Consider the following 21,709-nt stretch of genomic DNA (forward strand, 5'->3'; position numbering starts at 1 on the left):
ATTAGGCTGTGAGATGCCTGGGGAATAGAGACTCTCTTAAAGGCTGTTTTAACACCTCTCTGTCTCTGCCCCTCTTTCTCCCTCTCTCTCTCTCCACACACACACACACACACACACACACACACACACACACACACACCCCTTTTATTAAAAAAGGAGACCACAGAATTGAGTAGAAAACGACTAATCAAAGTTTACTGGCCATTTCCCAACTGGAGTCTCTTTCTGGCTGCCTCTTCTTGTCTTTCACTCCCACAAAGTATCAAAGAAATAAGTCCATCCTCAGCTCTCAAGAAAAGGATTCCTATTGTCTAAAACAGTCAGTTCCTGGCATGAGAATATGTAGTTCATTTGTTCTATGACCCTGACCTTCTTCTTTTTTTTTTTTTTTTAAGTGAATCAATTGAAACTATAGTTAGTTGTCTTTCTCTTCAGTTTGAGTGCTACAAACTCTTCTATAAAACCTTAGCAACTTAAAGGAACCTTGAAATTAACCACTGAGGGATGGTACTCTACATAAAATCTAGGAACAGACCCATAACTCTCTTCTATTTGATTGTGTTCTAAGAGTTGGGCTTTGGCAAGAGAAATCTCTGCTGTGGACTAAGAAAAGGAGAGTCCAAGGAGAGCCAGGGCAGATGAGGGAGAGAGGACCCTGCCTTTGACTTCCTTTAATAATATCTCCTCAGCTAGAAAGAGGTTGAACAGCGGCTTCCACTGTTGACAACCTGGAGGGAGATTTCCTGTGTTCATCTGGAAAGGGGGAAATTGGGTAAAGGGCCACAACCCATTGTATTTCCTTTATGTTGGTAGTCCTAGTGGCTAGGACAGTGCCTGGTATATAATAAACACTAAATAAATTGTGGTTGGACTTTTACATTTATAAATTCCAGGGTTTGTGGGTACTACATTACATAAAATAATTTACCGTTCACCTGCCGTTTGGATTAGACCCCAGACTTCCTTGAAAAGTCTTAATTTAAGAAGATAGACGCAAGTACCCTGAAGATGCATTAGTTTTTCTCTGGGCCAAAAGCTTTCCTATAAACTATTTGATGAAGTAGCAGATGACAAAGTTACAACCTTTGTAGCTCTAAGACTTAATAGAAGTGATGTTCAACTACTGTAATGGACTGTCTTGTAACCCAAATTGATGCTTCTATTGTGCTCAGATGGGCTTGTCACTTGTTCTGACTCTTTGTTAATTGTGGCAAAAATCACTATAATTGCACATATCGAACAATAAATCTTTGGCCAATATCCTTTGGATATAATTTATGTAACTGAATACTCTTGTTTGAGTATCACTTTAAGAACTAAAACAGAAGGAAAGAGTTGACTGACAAATCCAGGGCATTTCTGAATAAGCGTGAATTGGATTATAATGGACTGTGAGGAGAGGGCTAGAATATGGTGAGACACTTTATATTCAGCAGAGCTCATCTGGGTCTTGGCAGTCAAGAATTCTGGGACACTGATTTTCTTCAGTAAAACTCTTAATTTATGTCCATAATAGGCCTACTAAGTATGTGGCAGTGAAGTGATATGATTATCAGTGGAGCTTCTTTAGGCTGAAGTTATAGATCCCATGAGCCACATATTCCATTTCTGTGTGATGCTGCCTGGATGTGCACCCTGTGCATGGACAGTGAGTGAATGGATACCTGTCCCGAGGAAGGTACCTGAGATTAATAGAAAAGCCTGCCTTTTGTCAGGTATTATAATCAGACAGATGAAAATTCCCTCTGTAATATAGTTTTTTGGTTTTATTTCCAGGATTCTGCAATTAAAGGCCTGGGCAAAGAAAGGGGAATGAATAATGGTGCAGCCCAGCATTAACATGACACTCCATTCATCATGGCTGAAGGGCAAATGCATAACCTTCAAAATGATCCCAGGAAGAGGGAAAGGAAGGGCATTGCAATCTCCTTGGAACAGCGATTTAACTCAGCAGAGGATGCCAGAGTCTCCATAGAGAAAGGGACTACATTTTCTGACCTTTAATATATGTAATGATAGTTAGAGTGACCATTATGGGCAGCTGATTTACCACGTGATTGACATATGGATATTTTCCAGGCAGGCATTTGATTTCATATTTATGTGTTTCCTGCTCAGTGAGTTAGATCTTTAGTACAAACACTGAGTAGAAGCCAGGCTTGGACTAATCATTCACAACAACTGCTTTCTCTTTATTTCATATACACTATACCCTCCTTTAATGGCAACATGATTTCAACATATCATTGCTGCAGGGTTTGTAGAGCAGAGGCTATGGTTCTGATTTTTATTGTTTCTCAGTCAGTACAGCATAGATTATTGGAGAAGATTAGAAGGTTGGAGACCTTTATTTCAGGTCAGAAAGGTGTGACTTTGAAAAGGATAAAGAGAGCTCAATTTAAATTAAGTCCCCAACCAGGAGCAGGAAGTGAAAAGAGGATTCAGTCTTCTAGAGAAAGAGGCTGGAATGATTGTAATCAGACATCCTTAGGTTCTTGGAGTTTATAGGGGCCCGTTGGAGTGTAAGGCAAGAACACCAAGACAGAAATCATGTACTTGGGTCTGGATCAAAACTTCAGGACAGGGTATGACAGGCATGGGTAGAAAGGAGAGCTGTGACTAGGGGTCAATCAGTTGGCCCAGCACAGATCACAAATCCATGGGTGATAGGATCAAGTCCAGACCCTACCTTCTTGAAATCTAGGGCTACTGCATTGTTTCCTGAACCTGCCCCACACTGGGCCTGGGACTGTCAATGTTTCATCAGATATTCCACCTGGAAGGCTTTGGAGAAGGCAAAAATCAGAGAAACCAGGCAGTAGCTGACTGCTTATAAAGGTTTTTTTTCCTGGAAGGGTGTTATGGAATCATGTTTTAGGAACCAGAGGAAGGGCTTCTCTGAGTAATTGATCATGAATAGGAACAGAGTACTACGTTGATTTGGGCAATAAGGGATGGGAGAAGAATGCAAGGCTGTCTCTCCACTTTTGGCTGGGCTATCACAGCTGAATCCCTGCTGTGCTGAAGTTCTTCAGAGGTTTGTGTCCCCTTGTAGTCTTTTGTCTCTACCTCAGTCACAAAAATATAGAGGATTAGTTACCAAACAGGTAGTCTTTTTTTTTTTTTTTCATTTTTCCTTCTTGTTTTGGATTCCTCATGCTGAGTGGGCTAAAAAGTGAGTAACAATGGTGGAAAAAGTACAGAATGGCAGCATTCTGCAGGTAGAGCCTTATTTTCTGTATTTGAGAAGTACTCTCTTTGTTGCCTGCTGAGAACTGGAAGCTACTATTTCCTGTGGGACCAGAATCCTTTGTTTCTGTTCGTTTCTGCATTGTGTTTCTCAGCCCTAGTTGGAGCTGAAACTTGAAATACAGTCCCAGTGAGCTGGGCTGAACATGCTGTTTCTTAGGCTTCCCCTGGTAGAACCTTGTTTGGAGAGAATTATAACTGAAAGGGAAACAAATTCCCTCTGGCAGGAAACTTGGCTTAGAAATGCTCATTTGGGGAAGGGTTTTTTTGTTTGCTACTTAAATAAGCCCACTGCTATAAATCAATGTTTCTGAGTATTAGGGAAGACCAAATAAATAAACGAAACCTTACATATTTATTGCAAACAGAAATGCCCTAAGGGAAGAAGAGAGTGAGAGGAGGGTCATCATTTCCTGCATAAAGAAAATCAGCTGTTACATTAGTTTAAATATAAACACATTTTTTTCTTTAAAAACAGTTGTTGCTGTAATCTTGCCAAGTTTGTCCTCTTACTTCTTACAGGAAGCATCAAAACATTAAGTACAAATGATAGCATTAACTTTAGTTCTTAGTTCTCATCTCACCACCACTATTTGAATGTAACTGTTGAAAATGAGAAAAGCAGCTCTTGTCATTAAGGAACCAGCCTGGCATCTGCAACTAGTTCATGGTGTTCTGTTGAACATGAAAGATGCCACAGAACATTGGCACTGGATGAGGGCACACTGTGACACTGGAGAATCGAGAGAGAAAACAAGTTAGATGACTTCATAACTTTAAGCACAGACAAAAACAAACCACAAAGATAAAAAAAATCCTCTTATTTGGCTGATATGAGTGACTATCATAGCTCTGGTATGTTTATTTCTCTCATCTTATAGACAAGATTTATTAAGATACCCAATCTAGAATTGTCTCTGTTTCTTCATAGCTTGTGATCCGCAGCAGATTCCTACTTTCTTTAACCTTCTTCCGGGTCACTCAGCCCATGTTCAAATCCTATAATTGATCTTTTGTTACATTTTTTTAACTGAGATGCTCCATAGTTTCCTAGGTATGTACTCTCCCTTTTGTCACCAAACACCACTTTTGTCACTAAACACCACGGGTTCATCTACAGTGTGTTCCCAGGGGTCTTTGGTAGTAGGACGTAGGTACAGCTTTGTTAAGAGCCAATCTTCACAGCCTATTGTCCTGCAAACAGAACCAGGATGCTGTGGCTAGATTCTCTTGCCTTCAGGGCTGGTGGCCTGGCTCCTAACCCAGGCAGACTTGGGATTAGCTTCTACAAATGTTCCATCTGGGGTGGGAATGAGAACCAAATCTGGTCAGTGTGACCACGAGGAGAAATGCATTGATTGATTGTGCTGCCTGTAACCCAAAGTACATTTTAAAATGACTATATGACATTAAATTGTGTGAAAATCCTCAGTTTTTGACAATTTAAAACTTTACACTTATGGCAGAGCTGAGAATCCTAGGGTACTTTTATTCTTTCTACTCATTAGTTACATTTTAGGATATTAAAACATAATATAGTATTTTATATCCAGATTGTTGGAACTGAATATTTCGTCATTTTGCTTTTTCTAAGAACTGTTTTTGTTGTATGCCTTATTTTATAGAACATATTCAAAAGCATATTCCTTCCCTCCCTTTCTCTTTCCTTGTCTCTTTCTGTCTTTCCCTCTGTCTTCTTTCTCTACCCTACTCCCTCTCTTTATTATTATGCAATTCATCAGCATTCCTTTAATGCTTTGTTTTTCCTTTCACACAACAGTAGTTCTGGGACATAATGTTTTTTCCTTGGAACTCTGTGGATGTTATTTATTTTCCTCCTAAAAACTTTAGGCCTTTTTATTCAACTATGAGGCAGAGAAATGAACATAAAAGGCCTTCTCCTGTAACTTGCTCAAAGTTTATACTCCATTTCATTCATCCATTCCATGATGTCAGAAATCTTAAAGAGATAACCAAGGTTGCCAAAAGGCTTTTCATCTCTTGTTGGCAATAACAGCCAAAGAACTGCTTGCAAAGAAGTTTCTACGAACTTAATTTTCATTGCATTCAAAGAGCTTCATCCTAAGAAGTTGCCACATATGCCAATAGAATCTGCTAAACTGACAGGAATGCAGAGTTCCCAGGACTATAAGAGATTACAAGGGAAGCACTAGTTAAAATTTTTGCTGTTAAATCCCTATTCATTTTATGACAGAAGCTGGTGAAACCAACACAGCAGATTGTACTGTGTCAAATGGCTTTGTATGCTTTTAAAACACACACATTCTCTCTCTTTCACACACACACACACACACACACACACACACACACACACACTATTTTCAGAGACAACATCAAAACATAAGCCTGATACAAAAGGAAGAGAAATATGTACAGGAATTCACAGTCCAGGAGGAAAGCGGAACTCAGTTGGAACCAATGGAAGCCTGGCTGTTTAACAAAGCTAATTTTGAGATGAATCATATTTAGCACAAAAGCAATTATAGCATAAGTAGTACTTTCCTCTCACAGCTCCCAAACTTTAAAAAGATTCTTATCAGTTTTTGGTAACACTGTAATGGTTCTTCAAGGGAGCAATGTCCCAAACATTGACAGGATTTTTAATCTCAAACAGCTTCACACTGTAGGGATGACACATTTGAAGACTGCCATGATCGCAGCACTCATAATGCCAGAAATGAGGACTGTAGAACTGGGGTGTAAATATATTGGGAAAGAGTTGCCAGTCAACAGCATTTTCAGATTGCTGCCAGCCAAAGGATACAACAGAATTCACTTTACAACGTGTTGTACTGATGGGGAGGCCAATATCTGATGCAATTACAGTGAGGGCAGATGCCAGTTCAAAAAAGAAGCCACTAGAGGATCTGATGTCAGATCCTTGCCCATGGTCTAGATAACTTCTTTCCTAAACCCACAGTCCAATACAGATACCGTATCGGTGTTGTACTTTTCAGGAAATATCTCCTATGTCACAAACCAAATACAAAGCAACCAAAGCAACCAGAGGACCAACAACATAGCTGACATCATTGTCCTCGTGGTTGAATGACCCATAGTAGGTATCAAGGGTCAGAAAGGACTGAAAGAGGCGAGAGACTTCAGGCTTATTCTGGTTGAACCATTCTACCTGAGAGCTACTACCTCCTTTTCTGTCACTCTATTTAGTCACTTTCCCATCACTGGGACAAAACACCTGACAAATGCAACTTAAAGGAGGACAGGTGTAGTTTGGCTTACAGTTTCAGTTTGTGGTTGGCTGGCTGTCATGAAGAAACATCATGGTGGAAGGGGGTGGTGGAGGAAAATTGATCACCTCATAGCAACCAGGAAGTGCAAAGAGAAGGGAAGAGCCAGGAACAAGAATATATCTTCCCAGGTCTCACCCAAGTGATCCACCTCCAACCAGACCTCATTTCCTAACAAGACATTCAGCTACTGAAGTCATCAATGGACAAATACCCTGATGAGTATAGCACCCTCATGATCCAGTCACCTTCCAAACACTTAAGATGTTTGGGGAACATTTTAGACCTAAACAATAGTAGTACCCAGACCCTTCTCTGTCTTGACACTTATGTCCATCTCAGATGTAAAGTGAAGGTCAGGCATAGTATTATAGTAACTGGCATAACTGTTCATTTGAATTTGTTTCTTGGTGTCTGCTTTAGGTCATGTCAGTCCTTCCATTTCTTTGCCCTTCTGTTTACCTTCTTGGCATGGAATGAATCCAGGTACATGTCAAAAATTGTGACAGTGTAGCAGTATAGGATTTGTAGCTATTATTGTCTTTTATGTACTCTTCTACCTTTGGCACATATAATTTATGGAGTAGCTCTTAGTTCAAGCCAAAATCCTTATGAATGGTATGATCTGATAGTGGCCACTTGAGCTTACCTGATTGCTGATGGTTTGATTGAATGGAGCAAGGTTCCCATTAACAATTGCAGTATTTATGTGCTGTCTATGGTGGTCTCCTCTTTTAGGTCCATGATGGGATGCATCTCTCCCTCTGGAGCTTCCTCTAGGTCTCCAAATTTGAGCAAGACTTTTTATTTCACCACAGCCTGGAGGGGCCCAGTGGCGCATCCTGCCTCAGGAACAGGATTTCTCTTTCAGTATCACTGATAGACAATTTTGTTTATTTCTGGTCCATTTTCAAGCTAATCTTTGAAGAACAACTAGACTTTATTTCTCATTCATTTTTTCCTCTTCATCCTGAGACAAAGAATCAGACTATAAGGGCTCAGAAAACTGCATATCCCACTGAGATGAAGATGGTACCCACACAAGTAGTTTGTGAATGCCCAGTAATCAAGCTCCAGCATACATGATGGAAAAGAGATGTATTCCAACTGTGCAGGCATACAAAACTGGCACAGCTTGCAAACCATTAGAAACTGATCTGCCTTAAGGAAGATGAATGCATGAACAAGGAAGAATAAAATAACAGACATAATACCAGACAGCAGTGAAGAGATAAACCAAGACATCACAATTTTTATCAGTTCAGACCACTTGACACCCTCCTGTCCTTTTGCCATGAGGGAGAAACCAATTGTTGCACTGGCAATACAATGGATCCTATAAAGAAAGAACTTTGAAAATAAAGTCGCATAGCAAAATCAACCTAGTACAGACTGAAACAGTCATTAGTAGCTCTTGGGTGAAGTTGTATGTCTCCAAATCTGAAGTCCTTTCAGATGATTTAGCTCACTTTGGGCCCCAATATGACCAAGCCCACTATTTCAAAGCTAGAATGTAAGCTTATGTCAGTGTCACTATACCTGAACCTACAGCCATACCGAATGGATTGGCTACATCATTGATTCCTATGGCAAATACCAGGACAGATGCAATGTTGAACCCCAGAATGAGTCCACAGGGAGTCTAGCAGTGGACTGGGAGCAGCAGAAGCAGCTAGAGTGCTAGTAAACAACAGTACCACCATAGATGCCATTCTCTAGAGTAGTGTTTTTTTTTAACTAATAAGAAAATTACTGAGTGACTTTCAAGATGTGTAAACAGAATATGAGGTATCAAAATGGTATAATAAATGATATATAATATAAAATTAAATATTGTAAGCTATAACACAGAAATCAAGCCAGAAAGTTACTGTTATAGGCATTGCAAGGGTAGCTCTTTGGTGTTCCTTTGGCTCTGGAGGACTAAAAACATGAAGAATTCAATGGTGAAGAAGAGAAAGGACTCAAGTTCACCCTGGGAGTGAGGGAGGAGAAAATAACAATAGTGATGTACCCACAGGGCACCAGTCTAGCCTCTGCCTTGCCCTCTGCCCACTGCCCCTGTTTATAGAAGGACACATGAGGTGATGGGGCAGATGGTGCCATGGGTCCCTTTGCTTCTTTGTCTTCCTACATGCTGTTTTGGGGAGGAAGTCTGATGCTAATCTAATTTTCTATTTGAAATTTTGTTTTGTTTCATTTTTTTGTAGTACTGGGGATTGGATCTAGGGCCATTGTACTGAGCTACATTCCCAGCCCTTAGAAAAAAAATTATTAGTATGATTGTGATACATAGTGAGTACATTCATATGTATTCATATTTGTGATACATAATGAATACATATCATATCACATATAAATCTTTTTTATTTCTCCTTCCTCTCTCTTCCCTCTCCTCTCCCTCCATCCTTCCATTTCCTCCTCATCTAAAAAATTTTTATTTTGAGACAGGGTCTCATTAAATTGTCCAAATGGAACTTGAACTTTTGGTTCTCCTGCTTCAGTCTCTGGGAGTGCTGGGATTACAGGTACATGACACCATGCCTGGCTCTGAATGTCTCTTTAAATAAAAATAATTTTATTCTTAAAATGGTAAAAACTTTGTTGAAAAATGTATGTTTGGTTCTTAAATAAATGGTAGAGATAGAATTATTGATGACATTTCTAAGAAAAGATGAGAAAATATATAATTTCAAGTGCTTCATAATTAGAAGTCTAATCCTCACCAACACTTGGTATTGTCAGTATTTTTCATTTTAGCCATTCTAGTGGGCATGTAGTAGCATCTCAATGTGATTTTAATTTGTTTTCCTGAAGACTAATACTGTTGAACATCTATTCATATACTCATTGGCTATCCTTATACAAATAGTCCCATCTTCTGGGTTCAACTTAAAATTTTTTTTGACTTTACAATGGTGCAAAATGATGTGCATTCAATAGAAACTGTACGTATAATTTTGATCATCTTCCAGGGTTGCACCAAATGGTATGATTCTCATAAACTCCAGCTTCCAGATAGCCACTTGATCACCAGGGTAAATAACTGATTTTATTTTTTGTTCTAAGGCCAATTTATTTTCTTTCCTTTTTGCCTTGGAGTCCAAGAAGTGTAGCACTACAACTAGTGCTTAATGAGAGCAGCTCTATTAAACCTAATGGGCTTTGTGTTTTATGAGAGTCATTGTACATATCTTTGATATATGCTATCTTAAATCTTTTTGAGATGAAAAGGAAAGAAGGAAAAAACAAGGTATGGTTTGTTTTGTTTTGTTTTTGACCGCAGATCGAACCCGGGTCCTTGTGCTTATGAGGCAGGCAGTGGACAAGGTATGGTTTGAAAGGAATGCTTGACCTGCCATGTGCCCACTGTATCAGGATATAGATTTGGTTTCTCTAACAGACACCTAAAATAATAGACTTAAATAAAATGGAACTGTTTAACGATCTGGCCATAAACAGTCCTAGGGTAAGAGTGACCCTGCTGCTGCCTGTCTTGTTGCTCAGCTGTTGCTCTGGTGTAGTCTTGACCACGTTTCAAGGATGGCAGGTTCCATCCTATCCCAGGGGACATGAGAATACAGAGAGCACACCCTCTGGGACCCATGGCCTTGTCATTGCACAAATCTTTTCCACTGCCTCCCATGTATCACTGATCAAAACTCACATGATCACACCTAACTTTGAGGGATGCTAATACATTCAGTCTTCCAGGGGACATGTCCAAACAGAAGTCAGGACTACTATTACTCAAATGAAAGCAGAGCATCCACCACAACCACCACAATACCACTTCTGCTGTTGTTCTTTATTCATGCCTGTGCTCTCAAGACTCAATGTCCCTTTTGCCCTCTCTGATCATCCTAGCCTCCTTGCTGCTATCAGAGCACAGCTCCATGTTGACTCAGAGTGCTAGCATTGGACTGCCCAGTTCACAATCCACCCTGTCTCCCTGTGACCCAGGAAAGTGATTCTCAAACCTTGGTGTGCACCAGGAATCAGTTGGAGGGCATGTTTTTTTTGTTTTTGTGTAGCATTTCTCTACATGGCTCATGCTGTCCCAAAACTACTGAGTTTGGGCTCAGGGCTCAAGCAGTCTTCCTGCCTGAGGTGGTCATTCAGTAGGCCTGGGGCCTGAGGAACAGCATCTTTTCACATTCTCGGGTAAGGTGGCACTGCTGGTCCAGGCACATTTTGAGAACTACTGACTTGGAAAATAAAGTCCCTGTTCCTGCACCTACCATCCAAATCCCCTCCCAGCATAGTCTCAAACTACTTTCCAGTGTCTTCTCTTGGCCTCCCCTCCCCTCCACACACCCGGGCTCCAGTCATGCTAGTGCTCTCACCTCTAAGCAGGCCAGCTGTTTCCACCTTGGTCCTTGCTGTTCCTTTCTCTGGAGTGTCATCTGCCTGGCAACTCCCTCTCCACATCCTCCCTGAGAACTCTGGCTCCCAGAAGCCGCTGAGCAGCCACTCTCCTGGACCTCTGTACACCATACATTCCTGTCACAGTCCTACTGCTTGAATTCTGTCTGTCCAGTCTCTGATCTCAGGAGACTCGGTCACCTCCATAGCTCTCAGCCTTGGCAACAGCATCACTGTACTCTGGGAGGCCAAGGCAGGAGGATTGCAAGTGTGAGCCCAGAATGGGCAAATTAGCAAGATCTTGTCTCAAAATAAAAAATATGAAAGTGCTGAGGATGAAGCTCAGTGCAAAGGCCACGCAAATCCCCAGTAGTGGGGGAAAAAAAGATATGGGTAGTGGGCCCTGAACCTACAGACTGCAACAGAGAAACACTAGAGTTCTCAGGACTGATTCTGGGAAGTTCAGTAACTAGGCCCAGTCCATTTTCTAGCATTCTTCCTTCTATTTATGACATCTTTCCTCTTCTCATTTACGATTCTACCCAGTTCTGGGACCTTGGCTCTCACTCTGCCTCCTCCACAAAGCCATCTTTGTTCCTGGAGCTCTCTCCACAATGCCTACCATCCTTAAATAACTGATATTTTATAGTGTACCATGTTACTATGTTTGGCAGGTTAGGTGCATTAAATGAATTTTCAATGTATAATATTTTCAATTTATTGTGTGATTTGGGATGTAAAGCCATCATAAGCCAAAGAGCTTCTGCAACTTGTTTTGTGAAATGTCTGTTCAGCTCACCGGCCAATTTTTGTTGGTTTGTATTTTTTATTATTTTTGAATTTTAAGAGTTGTTTTTATATATAGACACAGTCTTTTTAGCAGATACTTGCTTCACTTTAAAGATGTAAAACTATAAATTATATCCTAAATAGGGGAGTGATTTAATAAAAAAGGACTTTAACTCCAATCTATGCTGTACAATCAAATAAAAGGTTTTGATTCCACTTCAAAAGAATACCAGATGAATGAAAAATTATGCATTAATCTGAAAATTTTAATATATGTGTATTAATTTCCTATTTCTACTGTGACAAGTTACCACAATTTAGGGCTTAGAATAGCACAAGGTTATTATCTTACAAGGTTTGTAGGACTGAACTCTCATTGGACTAAAATTGGGGTGTCAGTAGGACTGAGTTCCTTCTGGAAGCCCTAGGAAAGAATCCATTTATTTGGGTTTTTCATCTTCTAGAGGTCTCTAGAAGATTCCTTGGCATTCCTTGGCTTGTTGTGGTATTCTTCCATTTTCAAAGTCAGCCCTGTCAGGCTAAATCCTTCTTACACTGTCATGCAGTTTATGAAAGGGTGGTATTAAAGTAGATCATGCAAAACACAATGAGCCATGGCAGTGACAGGGATGGAGACCACTGGTAACTTACCCAACTTTGATAGAAATTCTGTGATTGACACTGCATCACACTCCCTGATGCAGTTAAATAGAGAATTCAGGGAGGTGGCCAGACTAACGTTATTTGGGGATGAGAATATAACCCTTCAGGTCATGCCCCTACTACCCTCTCCCAGGGCCTCACATCCAAACATGAAACTTTTGGGGGACATTTTAGATAAACCATAACAGCAGGCTGCAGAGAACCTTCCTCAAACCATGGAGAAGTGGTTTTAGTGTTCAGTGAGTATGCAGAACAGTTCAATTGTTTTTCACATTAAAGTCTGTTGTCTAGGATCACTGAACCAGAGCAAATAGACCAACTTTTACTCAGGCACATGGTTAAAGTGTTAGTGTAACGCCAGTATAAGCTGTTGAACACATTTCTGATTGCCAGGGAGACTGTATGTTTTGAAGTTTCATTCTGTCACTTAGGATCAAAACTGCAGTCTTTATGCTCTGATTTCCCAGAGCCTCACAGGTAGTTTCTGCTTGTGCTCATGAGTTCAGTAGCCAAGGGAAGGGATATGTACTACATTTTCTTGTTCATTTCTGAGGTGTTTTTTAGGTGTCATGCAAATCCTCCTTCCTCTTTCATCAGTCAAAACAAAACAAAAACTCATTTGCAAATTGATTCATGCAAATAACTTTCTTTTGGCTTCTCACTATTTCACTAGACATTTGCAGATAGATGTGTTTAGATCTCCATTTGGGCCCATTTGTTATTAATAAAACATTTATTATATTCACATGATAGGAATTTGTGATGATTTTGGTTTAGTGTTGGAAAAAAAGACTGCTCTTAAATTAGAGGCTTCTCATGAAATATTAAAGCTATTTTAATGACTTTTTACTTAATCACTTTTCATGTAAGCCGCGTTTGATAAATGTCAAGAGTACTAGTTATAGTAATTTTGAATGACTCTCAGTGGTTCTTTGAATTTGTACAGGGCCCATCTGGCTATTTGAAGATTTCAGCATGTGAAATTGCAAGTTCAGTAATCACTTGATAGATTCAACTAGCATTTATATCTCTCAAAGATCCTGATTTTTCATTGGTTCTTTATATTTGGCAGTAAGACTCAGAGCAGATTTTTTTCTTTGGCCTTGTGAATGTAAGGTAGGAGGGACAGAATAAATCTGGATTTCCATGTGACTTCATGGTTTTTATTCCAGAAAAGAAAGACCAAGTCCTTGTGGAAAACTGGTAGAATCTTCATAGCATAAAACTCCTTTAAGTAAGTGGAAAATGAATATGTAATTGCAACAAGGCTACAATAAAATGGAATAATGTAATCTCAGCAGAGAAAAGAAGTTTTGGAGATTTTTGTCTTTGCTTCATTTTATTACTTAGTTACCAGAAGTTCATTTGCTTGTGTACATAGGAGTGTATCATTCTCATGCCATTATTTTCTGTGTCTGGTATCTCTCGATGCCAAAACCACATGGAATTCTTTTAAGATAGAACCTAAAATATTTAATATTTGCTGACTTTTAATTAAGAATAAAATATTTTTATATTTTGAATGTCTCATTGCTATGATACATGGCTGTATCTATGGCCTGTAATCACTTGTGTTATAAGAGTATCTCATCTTTTATGCAAATTGACAATGTGTCTGCATGGATATTATTTTGTCCAGTTATTTTAATAATTCTCTTGGGAAAACAGGTACTATTCTTCTATAGTAAATGAAAACATTGAGAGTCTGTCATGAGTTGTGAAGTCTCTGAGAGTTTCTTTTATTTGTGAGCTAACTAGTTAGCTAGCCTGCTACTCCTTTCTGGATGCTGGCAGAGGATACAAAACTCATAGAAGAGAGACAAAGGCAACCATAGCTAACAGCATGAAGATATTGCACTAGGTTGTTTTACAGGAAAGACTATTTTTTTTATACTAAGTAATATGCAAACCTTTTCTTTAGGTGGAGACATTACCTTATCCTTGAATGGTACTCATAGCAAACATAACACTGAGAAATGGCCATGCAAAACACAGGGTATTTAAGTCCCCTACTACCATTGCATTGGAATCTATTTTTTTCCTTCAAATAATTTATATTTATTTTATGCTTTAATATAAGGTGCATATATATTTATAATGGTTATATCCTCTAGATAAATTGACCCTTTATCATTATATAGTGATGAAGAATCTCTTTTTACAATTTGGAGCTACCCCATTTCCTTTTGGTTTCCATTTGAATGCAATATCTTTTCACCCTTTAATTTTAAGTCTATGTGAGTCTTTAAAAGTGAGAGCCTCATGTAGACAACATACGGTTGGGTCTCTTTTTCAATTCATTCTGTCACTCTATTTCCTTTTATTAAATAATTTAATGTATTAGCATTCAAGGTAATTATTGATAGATCAAAACTTACCATTCCTATTTTGTTGATTGTTTTTTTGGGTTTTGTAGAATCTTTGTTCCTTTCTTCCTCTCTTGCTGTCTTCCACCATGGATTAATGATTTTCTGTAGTGCTATCCTTTGAATCCTTTGTATTTTTGTTTTGTGCTTCTGCTAGGGATTTTTGCATTGTGGTTTTAGAAGACTTGCTAGAACATATTATAATTAAAGCAGTCTTTTTCAAACTGATAGAAGCTTAATTTAATTTCACACAAAACTATATAATTTTTATTCCCCTATATTTTGTTTTGATGCGAGAATTGATATGATTTTGTAATGTGTATCCTTTAACAATTTATTTTATAGTTGTTATTAATAATTTTGTCTTTTAAACCTCATACTGAGCACCAGATACTTCATTCACATCATTACAGTCCTAGAATATTCTGATTATGATTGTTTTACTTACACCATGTACCATGTTTCATGTTATTAATTAATGACCATTTGTTTCAGATTAAAGAAATCCCCTTACCAATTCCTGTTAGACAGGATAAGTGATACAAAATTCCCTTAGCTTTTGTTTGTCTTGAAAAACTTTTTTTGTACCAGGGATCGAACTTGGGACCTTGCACTTGCGAGGCAGGTGGCAGAACCACTGAGCTAAATCCCCAGCCCTGACTTGAAAAACTTTTATTTCTGCTTCATTCCTGAAAGGTGGCTTTGCTGTGTAAGGTGCTGTTAATTGGCAATATATTTCCCTCAGTACTTTAAATATATTGTCCTCTTCTCTACTCATCTGCAGGGCTTCTGCTGAAAAATCTGCTGATAGTTGTACTACTACTTTTTATATGTGATGTGTTTCTTATTTCTTTTTGCTCTCAGATTTTTTTTTTTTTGTCTTTTACTTTAGTGTGTCTTGGTGAACTCCCTTTTGGATTTAATTTGACTGGAGACTTCTGCATTTTTATGCCTAGATGTTGGCATCTAATCCAAGATTAAAGAAGTTTTCAACACTATTTCTTTAAATTTCTAGTTATCTGTCTGTATCTGTCTCTTTTTCTTTATTTCTTTTTGTACTAGGATTTAACCCAGCTACATCTCCAGCCTTTATGCTTTTTTCATTTGGAGACAGAGTCTCCTTAGGTTGCTAAATTGCCCAACCTGGGCTTGAACTTGCAATCTTCCTTCCTCAACATCTCAGAGCACAAGGATTATAAATGTGCATAACCATGCCCAGGTTTGGTGCTTTTCTCTTTATTTTTCTGAAACTCCTATTATGCACAAAGTTGGTATTTTGATATTATCCCATAACCACATGCCTTCTTTTTTTCATTGTTATTCTTTTGTCTTTTTACTCCATTGATTGGGTAATTTCAATGTTTAATCTTCCAGTTTGCTGATTATTTCTTGTTCTTAATCAAGTCTTCTGTTCAAGCTTTTTATTGAATTTTTCAGTTCCGTCATTATATTCTTTAAGATTTCTATTTGCTTGTTTTTATTTATTTCTATAACTTTGCCAACCTTTCAGCTTTGTACACTGCTTTTCAAATTTCATTTAAATTTCTTTCTGTATGTTATTATAGTTCATGGAACTTCTTTAAGAAGATTCATTAATGAATTTATTATCAGTTATTTCATAGGTCTGTATTTCTTTTGGGCCTATTATTAGAGCTTTATTAATTTATTTTGGAGGTTTTATGATTCCTTGATATTTTGTAATCCTTGTGTCCTTGTATTATTGTTTCCACATTTGAGGTGACATCCTCCTGTTTTGGTCTTTATAGGTGTTGTTGGTGTGATGGTTAATCTGTTTTGTTTTATTCATTAAGTTTATTGGTACATTTTAGGTATACAGTATGATGACATTCATCATTGGGAATTTGTACCTTTACATGATATATCTTGGTTCTTATTTTTTTCCCCATTCCCCTGCCCTTCCTTCAACCCCTCCATCCCTCCCTATTTACAGAGATTTGTTTCAATTTTTTTCCTTTTCTCGTATTTATTCCTTTCCCTTCTTTCTTTTCCCCAACCCGTCCTACTTCCCCTTCCCCTTTGGACCTTTTCTTCCTATTTCACATGATCTATTATACATTTTGATCCTTGTTTACACTTTCAGTTTCTCACAGCAGAGGTGTGATGGTTAATCTTGATCGTCAACTCGGTTGGCTTGAGAGGTGCCTTGGAGATCAGTAAGGCACATTCTAGGTGTATCTGTGTAGATCATGAGAGTTTAAACTTGAGGATGATATGTGGTCTTTGGCCTCTTCCTCTCTGGCTCTTACCTGATCTCTGTTTCCCAGATGTTACGAGTTGAGCAGCTTTCATCCATCGCACTCTTCTGCCATGATGGTTCTTCTTTGGAGCCAGATGAACACAGACTGAAACCTCTGAAAACATGAGCCAAAATAAGCCTTTTCTCCTTTGAGTTACCTATGTCAGATATTTTAACCAGCAATGGAAAATCTGACTAATACATTTGGGAATATTACACTTTCAAAATTTAGTCTAACTGGTGATTCTGGAAGGGTCAGTTCATGTCTAACCAGGCAAGCAGAGCTTGTTATGCGTTCTCTAATTGGCTAGATCACTGCCTTTGCTCTGTTGTCAGATGGGCCTGCTGGCTAAGCCCTATCATATTCCTGAATGGGATATGCTATTGGTGAGAGCTGCTGGGCTGGATAGTATATTGGTTTCTGGTCACAGGATATATTCACTGGCCTGGAAGTTCTGCTCTTTGTGATATGCTGTTGGACAGGTCTACAGGTTGGACTTCAAGGTTATGGAGTTGCTGCTTGGGACAGGCAGGATGAGAAGCTATGTTCTTTTAGAATGCATAATTGAGAGCTGCAGGTTGAGCTTTTTGGCTGAATTGAGCAGCGGTGTGACTTGTACTTCTCTGAAATGGGTGGATACCAGAGTCTTCTGTCTTAGTGCATTTATTGGGTAAACATTTTGGTTCAGTGGAACTTCTGCTTGTCTTCTTGGGTTAAGCAAGTCTATCCCATATGCTTTTCTGAAATTAGTGGAGGTGAGTATCTTTGTTCCTGTGTAGGGTCATTGGGGTGGGGTCAAAGGCTGGGTGTGGAGGCTAGTCTAGAGATTCAACTAGGTAGAACTTTTAGCTGTTTATGAAAGCAACCAGTCCAACTTTGCAGATAGACTATGAAGTTTGACCAATGTCTCCGATTACATGCTCCACCTGGCAGGAACATAGATGTACCACCAAGATATACTCACTAGTAACTCTGATTGCTACCTGTTTTCTTTGTTTCTACCTGACCCCAGGAAGCCTTTGCTATGCTGTTATTTGCAGTGTTCTCCATGACTAAAGTAGGCTTCCTGGGAAGCCTCTCAGAATGCTAGGGAAGCTAGATGACTGCCTCTGGTTTTTGTTTCTTTATAACACCATGAGTCCAAAGAAATCTTTTCCATCTGATATTGTTTTGACTTGGGTAAGGAAGAAGAACAGTGAGATTGAAGTAAGACCATTCTTCTTCTATTTCAGTTTTTATTCAGTTCTGAAGACCATGAGGTTGTCTTAGGTTTATTGCCAAGTACTATAGTTTTGTGAAAGGGGTTCTGGTTTGTGAAAAGTTGACAGTTGAACTTCCTGTAAGGGAGAAGGAGTGAGCCTTCCTATTTTGCTATCTTGCTGATATCACCCAGTTCCATCAGTTTTTGCCTCGTATATTTGAAGCTCTGTTTTTAGGTGTATGTATAAGTTGTAATGTATTCTTGGAGGATTGACACTTATTGTTATATAGCTCCTTCTTTATCTTCAATAGTATTCTTTTTCTGAAGATATCTGATATTAAAATAGTACCTCCAATTTTTATCTGTATAATTTTTTCATAGATTTTCTCTACTCTTTTCATCTATGTCTTTAAATTTAAACTAGACTTAGCTTATTTTGGTTTTACTTTTTTGTCTATTCTGAATATTATCTTAATTTTTCTCTTTGAATCATTTGTATTTAATGCAATTATTGATATGGTTGAATTAAAATCTACCATCTGCTAGCTATTTTCCATTTTTTTCCATCTGTTTTTTGCTTCCCAGCTCCTTTTTCTGCCTAGAACATTTTTCATGTTTCTATTTTGTCTCCTCTGCCAACTTATATTTCTTTTAAAATTTGCTTTAATAGATAACCGGGACTTATGACATACATATTTAACTAATAATAATCTGTCTTCAAAATGATTTTATATTGCTTTCATATATAATGTAAAGACATTGCAATTGTATATCCTCAATTTGTATTTCCTGTTCTTTGTGATATTGTCATACCTTTTACTTTTTCATATTCTATAAACTTATAATACCATTGCTATTATTTTTGCTTTGGATCTATGAAAAATAAAAAGATTAGTTTAATTTTACCTTCATCTATTCTATTTCCTATATTTTTGTAAATCCAATTTTCAATCTGTCATATTATTTGTGTCTGAAGATATTTAACATTAACAGTGGGTCTTCTGTCAATAAACTTCCTCAAGTTTTGTCTGAAAAGTCTTTGTTTTGCATCATTTTTGAAAGATATTTTTGGTAGACATAAAATTCTAGGCTGACAGCTTTTTCTTTCACCACTTTAATGGCACTGTCCTCTGGCTTAGATATTCCTGATAAGAAGTCTGCTATGATTTTTTAAAATTTTAATTTTTATTAATACATATTGTAGTGCCTAATAATTACATTCATTGTGAAGAGTTAGTATATATGGGATGTCCCCTCCTATCCCTTAGGCAGGAGCTGTTTTTCCCTCAATAAATTCTTCCTACTCTTAACAACAACGAAGAAAAGAGTTGGTATGTGTACATAACACATCTTTTTACTTCTCCTACCCCTCCTTCTTCCCTCCTTTCAGCTGTAATTTTACCTTTATTTCTTTTATATCTGGTTGTCTTTAAAGAATTTCTCACTGTCTTTGTTTTTAGTAGTATGCATATGCTATTTATAGTTTTTAAAACATTATTTATCATGTTTGATGTTCTCTGAGCTTGAATGTTTTTTTCATGGTTGTTATTAATTTTGGAAAACTGTTAATTTTATTTCTTCAAATGTATTTTTCACCCCTTTCTATCTTTCTTGTCCTCTAGAACATTGTCTCCCAGCTTTTGGATGGTCTCTTCATTTTAAATCTTTTGTTCTTCTTTTTTTTCTTGTTGGATTTCAGTTTGAGTAATTGCTATTGACCTTTCTTCAAATCTACTTATTCTTTCCACGGCTGTGTGTAGACTATTAATGAGATGTTGAAAGTTTTATCTTTACTGATTTACTTATTTCTATCATCTCTTTGTTGAAATTACTTCTCTGATCTTGGATGTCTTCTACATTTCTATTAGAACCTTTAACATATTAATCAAAGTTGTTTTAAATTCCCTGTCAAACAACCCCTATGTCTGATGAAGAAGCAGGGATTTGCGTAAGGGTTTAAGAAGTACTCTGAGCTGTTTATCACTGTGTAAGTTTATAGAGAACCATTACAGGCCAGCAAGCTCACTTTGTCAACTTTCCCAGAGTAAAACTGAAATAATTAAACAGAAGAAATAGTCTGACATTTTCTCTGGTAGAAAATGATTCTCACTAGTATATTCAAAAGTGGTAAGCCTAATTCCAAAACTCCAAATTCATAATATCTCCATCACAAAAGCTTTATCTGTTCCCTAGTTTTTATGTAAATGTACTGAGCATTAATGTAGGTATAATTTGAAGGAGTGTATTATAACTTCTTTTTAATCCAGTTTGCTAAAAATGTTTTTTCCCTGTCATAATCTTTCCTAACTTCTATAGGCAGTATTTATTTAGAAAATGTTTCTAAGACTCAAGTTCATGCCTAGACCATTAACTTCAAGATTAAAAAAAACAGTGATGGTTTAAATCTTTAAAACAGTAAAAATATTATTTGGGTCAAGAATAAACACATATCTCTCTATCTCTCTGTCTCTCTATCTCTCTCTTTGTTCTTCTCTCTGTCTCTTGGTCTCCCTGTTTCCCTTTCCCTCTCCCCTTCCCCTTCCCTCCCCCTCATCACTCCCATTCATATTCCCTCTTTCTTTCTTTCTTTCTTTCTTTCTTTCTTTCTTTCTTTCTTTCTTTCTTTCTTTCTTTCTTTCTTCTCTCTCTCTCTCTCTCTCTCCTCTCTCCCTCCCTCTCTCTCTCCCTCTCTCTCTCTCCCTCTCTCTCTCTCCCTCTCTCTCTCTCCCTCTCTCTCTCTCTGTTTTATTATGTTACCCAGGCTGGCCTTGAATTCCTAGGCTAAAGAGATCCTCTCACCTCCACTTCCCAAGTATCTGGGACTATAGTCATGCTCCACCATGCCTGTTGACAATTCTTTTCTAAAAGACTTAGAATATTTTGCTGGTCTTGATTTTGGGGAGTATGTTTTTCCCAGGGCTTTCCCCCTAATGTTGCCATTTATTTTTTATTTTTTTATTAGTACATGTTTTCGGTATATAATGTTTACATTCCTTGTGTGGAATTGGTACATATATATAACACATCTTAATATCTTTTAAAATCCTTTTTTCCTCTCCCTATCTCTTGATCCCCTTCCCACTTGAGAAAGGTCTGTCTCTTTACTTTTAACAAGTTAATAATTTAAGCTTTATTTCACAAAGTATTCATGTATCCACCCATCCATCTACCCATTTACCCACTTATCTATTCATTTATTCATTAAACATCTGAATGTTTATCACCAAATAGTTTGTGAATAATACAAAGACTTTGTTTGTAGGAGGTTTGTAATTTCCTAGAAGTGATAAGAAAATAATAATAATACACAATAGTACACAATAAAGTATGACATTCTTATTGCTTCTTGGAAACAGAGTATTCACGAAACACCTGTTTGCCCTTTAAGTTGCTAACTAATTTCCTGCATACATCTCTCTTGTGTTCAGTTGTACAACTTATACTAATTCAGAATGACACTGCTGGAGTTCCTTTCATATTCTCTGGGGTTAAAAATCTCTCCCTTATGTACATGCACAATTCCAATAATATTTATGAGAGAGAGCTACA

The 21,709-nt window shown here is 37.8% G+C and overlaps 1 long non-coding RNA gene and 1 pseudogene across 3 annotated transcripts in view; one reads left to right on the plus strand and one right to left on the minus strand.

The window, feature by feature from the left end:
• LOC147825862 (uncharacterized) overlaps nt 1-21,709 on the plus strand; it is a 269,968-nt gene that overhangs the window by 55,730 nt on the left and 192,529 nt on the right. The window lies entirely within an intron of this gene.
• On the minus strand, nt 5,576-8,230 carry LOC101710377 (sodium-dependent phosphate transporter 1 pseudogene; annotated as a pseudogene).

This window comes from Heterocephalus glaber, unplaced genomic scaffold (assembly GCF_053883595.1).
Source record: "Heterocephalus glaber isolate CG9 unplaced genomic scaffold, H.glaber_assembly_v1.0 deba00001481, whole genome shotgun sequence".
Taxonomy (NCBI): Eukaryota; Metazoa; Chordata; class Mammalia; order Rodentia; family Bathyergidae; genus Heterocephalus; species Heterocephalus glaber.